Genomic DNA, 12,305 nt, shown 5'->3' with positions numbered 1-12,305 from the left:
CAACATTAATTATTCCCATATATTGTAATCTTTGTGAAGTTTTTGGTTTTGAAGTGAACTTCAGGATAATTTTGATAGCATTTCTTTTATTATTTGTACTTTGAAGAATTCTTGTATTAATGAATGGGTATTAAGTTAATAGGTTAATGAATAGTTTGCAATAGTCTTTTGCAAAAACTATTTATTCTTATCCTATGACTGTATAGCCATTGGTCAATGGTTTATACACACACACACGAGGGGGCACACACACACACACACACACACTCATAATAGATATTAGACTCTTATCAGAGATATATGATACATATTTTTCTTAATTGATTACTTCCTTTATTATTCTAATTGTACTTTGTTTATGTAAGAGTTTCCAATTTCATACAATCAACATTATTTATCTTATCCTTTGTGATTACTTTTATTCTTTGTTCAATAAGAATTTTTTTCCTAGACATCTCTTTGAAAGGTGCTTGTTCTGGTTCTTTTCCTTTTGGGGGGGTAGGGGTGGGTGTCTGACATTTAATATTCAAGATGTATGCACAGTTTGAACTTATTGTGGCATATGATATAAGGTGATTGTATAAACATTTTTTCCCTAAAATGCTTTCAAATCTTCCAGCAGTTATTTCAAATAAAAGCTCTTCCCCTAATTGATTTACGTACTCAGATTTGTCAAGCGTTTTTTATTCGATTATTTTATGTTCTTTAACAACCATGTTCCACTGATCTACTTTTCTATTTTTAACCAATACTAAATATTTTGATGATTACCACTCTATAGTATAATTTTAGTTCTGGAAGAACTAGTTATTACCTCCATTCCTCCTCTTTTCATTACTCTCCCCACATGAGTTTCTAGAAATTTGGTGGCTCTGAATGAATTTTGTCTAACTTTGCAAAGCATTCCCTTGGAAATCTAATGGGTATAACAGTAAATTTATAAATCAGTTTTGATCTAGAGGCAGCCAGATGGCACACTGTTTAGAGCACTGCACTTGGGGAGTCAAAAAAAGTGAGGTCAGATTCTAGCTAAGACACTTCCTAATTGTGTGGCCTTGGGGAATCTCTTTTTGTCTCAGTTACCTTATCTATAAAATGGGAATAATATTGCTGTTCTGTCATTTCAATTGTAAACAGCTCTTTGTGACTCCATTTGGGGTTTTCTTGGCAAAAATGCTGAATGGGTTTGCCATTTCCTTCTCCATCTCATTTTACAGATGAGGAAATAAGGCAAATAGGGTTAGGTACTTGCTTATGGTCACATAGCTAGTAAGTGTTTTAGGCTAGGTGTGAACTCAGGAGGATGAGTCTTCCTTACTCCAGGACTGGCATTCTATCCACCTTGCCACCTAGCTACCCAGGGATAATAATAGCATCTACCTAATAGACTTGTGAGAAAAAAATAGACAATAAATGTAAAGGGAATTGCAAACATTGAAGTGATAAAATATGCTTATTATTAGTATTATTATCACTAAAATAATTAGCATTATTATCATTAGGATATAAAAATGGAAAATTTTACCAAAGAAAATGGCATCAAAACAACATATTGAATCTTAAATAATGATAATAGAGCAATATTTATGGGGAATTTTATATCTCAATGATTCTATCAACAAAAGAGAAAAAAAGGGGTTAAAAAAACTAGCTAAAAAAACCCAAATCTTTACAAAGAACAGAAGTAGAATTTCTAAAAAAAATTTAAGAAGTAAAAATTGAAAACAAAAACAGTTGCAACAACCCATTGAATTGATAAATAAAACAATAGGTTGTTTAAAAAATACAAATAATAAAAAGAGAAATAAATTAAATCTATATCAAGAATGAAAAAAGTATAACTGATAATTTTTAGAAATTGTCAATATAAATAAACATGTAAAATATGCAATTTAACAGAAGAAATAAGTTACATTGATAATCAGGTATCAGAAAAATTGAAGAAGCCACAGTTGAACTTCTAAACAAAACAAAACAAAATAAAAAGAGCCAGATGCATGGAAATCCATCCAAGTGAATTCTAACAAATATTCAAAGAACTCCTAATTCAAAAATTATATAAAATGTTTGCAAGCATAAGGGGGAAAAGTGGATCCTATAAGAGTTTAAGCCTTGAAGCAAACTATAGTCTGACATCTCAAATGAGTATTGGGAAATAATTTGAAATTATTGACCATGCTCTTTTCCATGGAAAATTGTGAGAAATCACAATATGACAAATTTGAAAGTTGGAAGTTACATAGTTACATAGCCCAACTCTCTCATGAAAGGAATCCTCACTATAATGTCTCCATCAAATGATCACTCAGGCTTCATATCACTCAAGACAATCCATTATATTTTTTAATATTGCTAAAAATTAGGATTGTCTTCCCCCCCACACACACACATCATGTGCAAATATGTTCCTTTTTAAGTTTCATCCTTGCTCATAGTTTTGCTCTCTGGGAGCAAAGAGAACAGGTCCAATCACTCCTCCATATGACAGGCCTTCAAACGTTTGAAGATAGTTATCATGTTGCTTCTGAATCTTTGCTTCTCTATGTTAAACATGTTCATTTTCTTCAATTGATCCTTAAAAGTAATTGACTCCAGGACTTTTACCATCCTGGTCACTCTCCTCTTGACATTGTTTGAGATGATCAATATCCTTCTTAAACTGTGGCAACTAGAGTTGAACACAGTAGTCTAGTTGAAGTTTGATGGGGGTAGAATAGATTTGGATTGTACTGCTTTCTGAAAGCTATGCCACTTTTTTGTAGTCCAGGATAACATTAGCTTCTGTCTGCTATGTTACACTGATGACTCTATTTAAGGTTGATGACTCTATTTGTGCCTCCAAACAATAGATGTATATTCACACTTCCCCAGTCTTATACTTACAATGTTGCAAAAACCTTTACATTTATCTCTATTGAATTTCATTATATTAGATTCAATTCAATCCAATCCTTTAGCCTGCCAAGAATTTTTAGGAATAATCTGATTTTGCCATCCAGTATGTTACCTATCTGGTCCATATTTGTATCTTCTACATATTTGAAGATCACACAATATATCTGCATCATTGTTTCTTCCTTTTCTGGGTTCTTCTACTTATATGACCATGACTTCATGGTTTCCTTTGCTAAGCCATCATTCTTTCCCAATGCTATGCACTGATATTATCAGTGACCCTGTCTTGGGGCTTCATTTCATCTCTCTCTATTCTCTTGGTGGTCTTATTAGCTCCCATGGATTGAATTCTCACCTGTATGCAGTTACAGAATTAATGGAAAGTTCAAGGAGTACTGGCATCTCTGGTATGAGAGCTTGCCAAGCCCTTTTCAAGTCTGTTCACAACTGCTTTTGTTGTCTACCTGGTGTTTAATTCTCACTAGTGGCTCCAAGAAGCTGCAGCATGCGCAGCAGGCCACACTCTGGTAAGCCATCTTGGGAGATAGGCTAAATCAAGTTGAGGGTTACTGATAGGCCTCAAACCCATTGATGAGTTAGGGGGATGTCTACTCCAAGAATGTGAAGACTTTCCCAGTGAAATGAAAGGATGAGAACAATTTGTTTGAATAGCTGTGAAGGCAGATCAATCAGGTGGTGTATAGTGCTGAGAACTTAGTCAGACATTAAAGATGCCAAGGTCACCCACTGTATCCCAGATCATTGCCAGTCATCTTGACTTTTGTCCTGCCACTGGACTTTAATGACTTCTCATAACTCTGCCTCACTTAAATCCAATTCGTGTGCAAATCAAGATAATTCTCTGTGATGCTATTGGACTTCTTTGAAAACAAAGGATAAGGGGCAGCTAGGTGGTGCAGTGGATAGAACACTGGCCCTGGAGTCAGGAAGACTTGAGTTCAAATTCAGTCTCAGACCAGACACTTGATATTTACTAGCCATGTGACCCTGGGCAAAGTCACTTAACTCCAATTGCCTGGCCAAAAAACAAAACAAAACAAAACAACAAAAAAAGGATAAACAATAACAGTATAAGGGAAGTATTAGTCAGAAACAAAATAATCACTTAAAGAGGAAGCAAAAAAAAAAAAGAAAGAGTTCTCCAGGTCAGTGCCTGACTTAAAGTCTTTCTCTTCCTTGCAACTCCTAACCTCTTATTAGAGAATTTCACCATGCACTTTGGTAGTCTCTTAAACACCCTACTCTCACAACTCCTCAATTCAGTCTTCAATCCCCCACTCCAATAAATTTAAGTGGCCACCTTTCACCTTCGACATCAAATATAAAATCTTGCCTGGTTTTTAAAGTATTTTAAAGCCTGGTCATTTGGTTCCTTGTCAGTCTTCTTCTAATTTACTCACCTCTCTGTATGCTTCAAACCAATTACATCTGCTTTCTGTCCCTTACCCAAGGCACTGCCTCTCCCAGCTCCACCTCTTTTCACTGCATGTTTTCCAAGCCTGACATTCTCTTCCTCTTCATCTATGACTCCTTGCTTCCCTTCTCTTAATATCAGCTAAAATCCTAATATCAAAAGCTTGGTAACTATTGTTTATAGATCTTCCCCTACCACAGTCAATTTTCTTCATTCCTCAATGAGTTTCTTGTGTGGCTTACTACTTTTTCTCTCCTCCTCAATTCCAGCCCTCTAATGGAGAAGACTTCAATTCTCCCTCAAGTACTGTAATCACTCAGTCTTTCAACCTCACTTTCCCTTACCTACTCCTTCACCTGACCTCTTCCACAAGCCAAAGATAGTCTTGCTTTGATGATGCCATCAACCAAAATATACTACTTTCATGTTCAAGGATTCCAAATCCCTTCTCTAATCATAAAGTATAAGATTTTCAACTCTCCCTCTCTTTTCCCTTACAAAACTTTACTCTTCAGCTATACTATGACCTCCAGTCCATTGACCCTCCTCAATTTTACCCCCAAAATCTCTGAACTAGTCATTGTCTCCTCTTTTCTCTGACTTGACAACTTGGTGAACCAAATCAACTTTATCCTCATCCCTTGAATCTCTAACCTCCTTATATCACCAATTACATCCTGCCATAACTCCACCTTCGATCACTCCCACCATGTTTACTCCTACATACATGTTGCTGAATGAAGGTGGAGAAATCACACCATGATCCTGATTAAATCCACTCCATATACATGTCACACAATTCAAATGCTCCTTCACTGCTACTTCTTCTTGTTTTTGTTGTTGTGCCAATGTCTGACTGGGTTTTCTTGGCAAAGATACTGGAGTGGTTTGCCATTTCCTTTTCCTGCTCATTTTACAGATGAGAAAACTGAGGCAAAAAAGGTCAAGCAACTTGCTGAGAATCCATAGCTAATCTGAGCTCAGGATTTCTTGACTTCAGGCCCAATTCTCTATCCACCAGACCACCTACCTGCCCCTCACTAATGATAGGTGATCTTATTATACCTTCTTTATCAACTCAATATTCCACTTTCCACAAAGGTTCTTCCAAACCTTTTCATTTCTCCTCAAACCTCTCATGGCTCACCCTCCTCCCAGCTTCTCAGCTAAGATCATTGCCTCATATTTTCAGAAAAATAAAACAAAAAAATCTTGGCATTCACCAAGAGTTCTGTTTTATCCCCTCTTCCTCAACTGCTATCACACAGATGTCTTCTGCCATAATCTACTTCACCTCTGTCTCATATGATGAAGTGGCCTTATTCTTTACCAAGGCTAACTCCTCTACTTGTTCTAATGATCCTATTCCATCCTACCTTCTCCAACAAATTTTCCCCCTCTGTCATTCCCACTCTAACTTCATCAATTATTTTCAGTTTCTCCCTGTCTATTGACTCATTCTCTACTGCTTACAAACTTGTGTTTTCCCCATCCTGAAAAAAGCCCTCACCATCCTCACTATTGTCCTATATTTCTCCTGCCCTTTGCAGCTAAATTCCTCAAAAAGGCTGGTTACAAAAGGTGCCTCTACTAATCCTTTATAATCTGACTTTTGACCTTATCATTTCACTTCCCTCCAAAGTTACTAATGATCTTTTAGCTGTCAGATTCCATGGTCTTTTGTTTTTTTTTCAATCTTTATTTTCCTTGACCTCTCTTCAGCCTTCGACACTGTTGAGCACTCTCTCTTCCTTGATACTTTCATCTGTCTAGGTTTTCAGGACACCACTCTCCTCTCCTAGTTTTCCTCCTACTTATATAACCATTCCTTCTCAGCTTCCTTTTCTGGATCCTCCTCTAGAGCATGTTCTCTAACCATATGTGTCCCTCGGGGTTCTGTCCTGGGCCTTCTTCTATTCTACCTCCAAACTACTTCCCTTGGTGATCTCATCAGTTCCCAAACATTTAATTACCATTTCTAAGCACATGATTCTCAAAACAATCTACCCTACTCTTGCTGACTTCCAATCTCATATTTCTAACTTTTTTTGGATACCTCAAATTATTTGTCCAGTAAACATCTTAAACTAAAAATGTCCAAAACAGAACTCATTATTTTTTCCCCTTAAACCTTCCTACCCTGCTAATATCATTATTATTATAGAGGAAAACAACATTCTTCTAATCCCTCAGGCTCACAAGTCATTCTCAACTCCTCACTATCTCCCATCCTTCCTCCCCATAGCCAATATGTAAAAAAGATAACTCTAGTATAGGCCTACTTCACCTCTCACCTGTATTATTGCAATAGCTTGCTGGTGGGTCTGTGTCAACCTCCTCAAGTCTCTCCCTTTTCCAATCCATCTTCATTCAGCCACCACAGCAATTTTCCTAACGAGTACGTCTAACCATGCCACCCTTCTAGGCAACAAACTCCAGTGGCTCTACTGGCTGTTTATTAAGTGCCGTTTGGCATTCAAGGCCCTTCATAACCTTTCTTCCTCTCAACCTTCCAATCTTCTTACATCGTACTCCCTGAAAAATACTCTTCAATCAAATGAAAATGGCCTCCTGTTTGGTTATTCCATGTACAAGACACTCCCTCTCTCAGCTGTGGGAATTTTTTCTGACTGTCCCTAATGCCTCAAATTCTTCCCCTTCTCAACTTCATCTAGCAACTTCTCTGGCTTACTTTAAGTCCCAACTAAAACCCCAACTTTTATAGGAAGCCTATTACTTTTAGTGGTTTCACCCTCTTATTTTTTTTTCTTATTTGTCCTACATATAACTTGCTTTGTGTATGTCTGTTTACATGTTGTCTCTCCCATTCGACTGCAGCCTTGAAGAAAGGATCTGTTTTTTGCCTTTTTGTATTCCCAGTGCTTAGTATAATGCCTGGAACATAGTAGGCACTCAATAAATGTGTATAGACTGATTGTAATTCTATTTTCTCTAAAAAGACCATTTTAATTCCCTTTATTTTTAATGTTTTTTCTCTGTGGATTATCTCCACCTTATGTAGATTGTTTGTACATAGTAGTTTGCATTTTGTCTCAGCTATTAGCAGAATGCCTTTAGAGTAGGTCAGTAAATCTAGAAACTATTATAAATAGCCTACTATGTGTCCAGCACTATGCTAAACATTGAGGATAAAAAGAGAGGCAAAACACAGTCTCTTCCCTGAAGGATCTCACCTCTGTCAATATGCAAATAACTGTGCATGAATTAGCTATATACAAAGGAAAGAAAAGAGGGGACATCTACCTGCCAATTTTATTGGATCACAGAGTTACGCAGGCTGCCTTTTGTCTGTCTTTTGTTCTTTCCCTAGAACTTACACAGTGTCTGGAATATTGTAGGTACTTCAAAAATGCTTGACTGACTGACAGATCATGCTTGTGTCCCCTTCCAAGGTGCCCAATTTCCCCCTTCTGTCCAATTCAATTAAATCCAATAATTATTTTTAAGAGTCTGCCATGCTCAAGGTTGGGTGCTTGGAATGAAAATATTCAATTAATCCATTCCTCATGAAACATAATTAAAAGGAACTGGAAATACGTGTTGTTTGTTTTGATCAGGTGGGGGTGTCAAAAACATTTACATAATTACATAATATACTTGCCCAACTGACCTGTTTGGTTTTTCAAGTCCATGGATTTGCATGTATCTATGGGGGTGGGGTGGGGACCTGTGGCCTTGATGCCACATGTGGCCCTCCAGGTCCTCAAGTATGGCCCTTTGACTAAATCAAAACTGTTGTTCTGAGCAAAGATTTCGTCAAAAGCCGATACTTGAGGACCTAATTGAGGACCATTTGAGACCTAGGCATGTATGGCCTTGAGGCTGCAGGTACCCCATCCCTGATCTATACCATCTCAGTGCTTCTGCACTCTCTTTTCACCTACAATTTGCAGGTGAAATTTATAACCTTTTCTTCAAAATTTATAACCTTTTTTCCAAAACTCAGCTCAAGTACCCCCTCCTATTGGAAGCTGATTCCTGATCTCCCAAGTTGCTAATTCCACTCAGAAATTACTTTGGGTATGATTTTTCACATAGTTTATTTTCTGCAGGCATTTAATTTTAGGGACTATGTTAGGTTTGTCTCCCGGTCCTGGTATAGAACCTGACACCTCATATACACTTAAATAACAAATGCTTATTGAAAGAAAAGAAAGACAAGGAAAAGTTGATAAGTACCAGTCCTTCATCATGGCCAGAAAAATAACATAAAATACTGGCAAAATAGCTAGGTCAGTATTGGGAAGAATGACACATATCCTAGTGCTATTATTTCTTTTTTTTTTTTTGGTTAAGCAATGTGGTTAAGTGACTTGCCCAGGGTCACACAGCCATTTAGTGTTATATGTCTGAGGCCAGATTTGAACTCAGGTCCTCCTGAATCCAGGGCCAGCGCTTTATACACTGTGCTACCTAGCTGCCCTTATTTTTTTTTTCTTACTAGTGCTATTATTAACTACATACTCAGACTATCAGAGCTTGGATAGATCTTTGATGTCTCATCCAATTATTTCATTTAGACAAAGTCACACAGCATGTCAGAGCAAGAGTAAAACTCATCGCTGATTACCAGGAACTACCACAGGCATTGCTTTATTACCAAGGGAGAAGTCTAGATAACTGAGAAACCAAATGGACAATGGGGCAGAGGCATCCTATTTGTATGTACTTTCAATGTTTCCACATTATCAACAAAATCTAATAAATATGAAAAGTTGAAGTAAATGTATTATGGCATAATAGAACTTTTGAAATAGTGGAATGATGGGAAAATATCCTATGTAGAAAATAATTTACCATGGAAATAACATTTTTTGTTGTTATTAACCCATAAAGATAAAATCAGAGTGTCATTGAAATACTCAAATGGATAATTGTCATATTTTCTCCAGTGCTACACTAATTTTCTATAGCCAAGTGAAGCAGTCAATAGAACACTGGGCCTGGAGTTAGGAAAACCTGAATTCAAATCCAACCTCAGACACTTACTAGCTGTATGACTCTAGGCAAGTCACTTCACCACTCTGCCTCAATCTCCTCATCTATAAAAATAGGCTATTAGTATCTTATTTTGAAATATTATCCCATAATGAGATAATATTTTGCAATTGCTTTGTAAATCTTAAGGGGCTATTTGGCAATGTTATGTACATTTTGAGCCCCAAATCCCCTGAAGAACTAATATATCAATACAACAAATACCATAGGTATTTTGAAACATACCAATCAAATGGCATTTGTGAAATATGTTTAGACATTTCTGTTTTGAAACTGTTTAGATAGTATCAAGGACAATATTTTTTTAATGAAAAATGATCTTTTATAGGTCAGAGAACAAAATTCTAGTATCATTTAGCAAACAAATGTCAGAAGCATTGGTCTTGATAATGTGTGAAAAACTTAATTCCTCCCCTGATACAGTGTTGGAGGCTTTGCCCCCATCGTAGATTTAGGATTTCCTCTTTCTTAGACACCACAGTTGTTTAGAAAGTGACTGAGAACATACCTTTAGCCCAGTGGGCCACTTCTCTTCTCCATATGTCAGCTTTATAATGAAGCTGTCACACAGAGTGATTTATCTTTGGATCACATGGTCCTTTAAAAATTTCTTTCTTGGATAATTGAATGTCACTCAATCAGAGAAGCCCTTACTTCTTGCATTAGGATGTCAGGGGATGCACAGGCGATCGTGAGACTGATTGCCACATATGGGTATATCCCATACATTACTGGAGGGGCACTGTGTAGCTGTTTCTAGTCTATGGAGGAAGTATAAAGTTGTCCCAAGAGCATTTTCTTTCTTCTTTTCATTCTTTTTTCAACATCATATTAAGTAAACTGTGAAATTCAGCTCCAATCTTATTTTAAACATCTTTGTTATTTGCTTTGGGAGTCATTGCTCCCCTGAGCCAAAAAAAGCAATAGCTCCTTTGAAGTAAGTAACCCATTCTTTTTTTTTTAAAAAAAAATATTTATTTTTATTTTTATTCATTTATTAATTTTAGGATTTTGACTGGTCAACCTCCTGTTTTGTTGAAAGAGATACAGGGGAGGGAGAAGAGGGAAAATGAGAAGAGGTGGAGATTTTGGTTCAAGTCTTTCTCTTCTCCTTAGTACCTATGGGATGGGATGAATTAGTCAAAGTCTCTGGACTTCAGTTTGATCATTTGTAAAATGAGTGTCTGAATCCTATTCCAGATCTTATCATGTTTCATATTTTTTCCAATTATTTCACAAGGTGTTTCAAAATCACTCTTATGTCACCCCATCTGGGCTCACTTCCGAAGCCTGTAGCACTGGCAGATTGGGTCCTGAGAGGGTGACAATGTCTAATACTCAACATTTTAGGGGTAACTGACCCTAAGTATGACTATCCTCAAACTACTGGAGGTACTGAGCCTCTATAAGTATGCTTCCCCTTAACAATTAGTCAGTAGACTCAATTTGCTTGTTAGAAAAGTAAAATAAAATAGCAAGAAAACCTGGGATGCTTTCTCCCACAAATTCATCCAGGGTGCCTCAGGGAAGAATATTCAAAAACTTAATCTAAAGTGGTGGAGGCATGCATACTGTAAGGAACATTCCTTGCCAAGATCATTAATCACTCTGGAAAAACAGTCACAATTTCCATTCTTCCTCTGGACAGTCCTCATAAAGTTTACAACTGGGTAGAGTGTTAGTTCTCATAATATGCAGCTTTGCTGGCAGGCTTACCAGGGCTCCTCATTGGGCAAAGTGGCTTTCCTGTGTGGGTTGCTAAATATTGCCTGCTTCTTGTAGGGAATTATATATTGACTAGATGGATTAATCTTTGGCTAGACTGGGCCAGATAGATTTTATTGGTTGCTGTTGATATGGGCCAGTCAAGTTTTTCTATGGCCAGAATACTTCTGCCAGTCAGGTCTGGGCAGGTCACCTAGTGGTTGGGTAGCAGTGTCTCTACTGGACAGGTTGATTCTCTGTCTTGCTTAATTTTCCTCTTTGATGGGCTGCTGTAGTATCAGCCATTTCCATCCTCTGGCTCATCTGGGTATTATGAGGCTTTTTTTTTTTTTAGCCACAGTGATAATGTGTTTTTTTCAACCAAGAAAATGACTCTTAGCCAAGTATCCCTCAAAGCCTAGGCCCTAGGTTTGTCATCTTCAGGAAGGAAGTGAGAATGATCTTGACTCTCTAGTTTGACAGTTCTTCCTGGTCCAATAAGTTACCACATTCTTATATGTGGTGATGACTTAGGCATAATTCCCAGATTTCCATTGGAATCTTGTGTATGAATGCAATGGGGGTAAAGGTTTCCTTTGTTGGCCTTTAAGCAATTAGAGCTTCAGATCCTTTCAAAGATCTTAAATATTATCTTTTCCTCTTCAACACTTCAGCTTTGCAAGTCTAAAGGGGACACATATTTGCACTCAAATTCTCATTAATTAAAAAAAAATGAGGCATTTGGGTCTTCTAAGACAAGTTTACCTCTCCAATTCAAGCTATAAGGCATCAAAGTTTAGAGGCACTTATGGAAAGGGTGATCTTAGGTAACATATTGAAAAAAATCATTTGCTTTTAGAACATAGTATAACATTACAGTAAGAAGCAGCAAAATAATCAAGCTTTGAAAAAAAACACATTGCTGAATAACACACTGTTCATTTGCTATGGAATCCCCTTTGTGGAATCCTTCAGTTTGTCAAAATATTCAAGCTAAATTTTTTCTCCTAGTGGAACAAATTTGGTATGCAAGTTCTAGGGTATCTATTCATTAGCCTCTTCCTGCTGTTCCCATTTTATTAATGAAGGAACCCATCACCCCCCTGCTAGCAGGCACTTAATTCCTTCCTAGAATCCATATGTTTTCCACAGTACTCAGAAACCAGAATTTCTAATAAAATCGTTTTTTAACAGAGCCTGAGATCCAAGGGTCAATTACATTCCAAATATAGTTTTTCACAGTTTTAGATCC

Source organism: Phascolarctos cinereus, unplaced genomic scaffold (genome assembly GCF_003287225.1).
Source record: "Phascolarctos cinereus isolate Bilbo 61053 unplaced genomic scaffold, phaCin_HiC Scaffold_9;HRSCAF=440, whole genome shotgun sequence".
NCBI classification, from domain to species: domain Eukaryota; kingdom Metazoa; phylum Chordata; class Mammalia; order Diprotodontia; family Phascolarctidae; genus Phascolarctos; species Phascolarctos cinereus.
Note: the sequence above shows the minus strand (reverse complement) of the source record.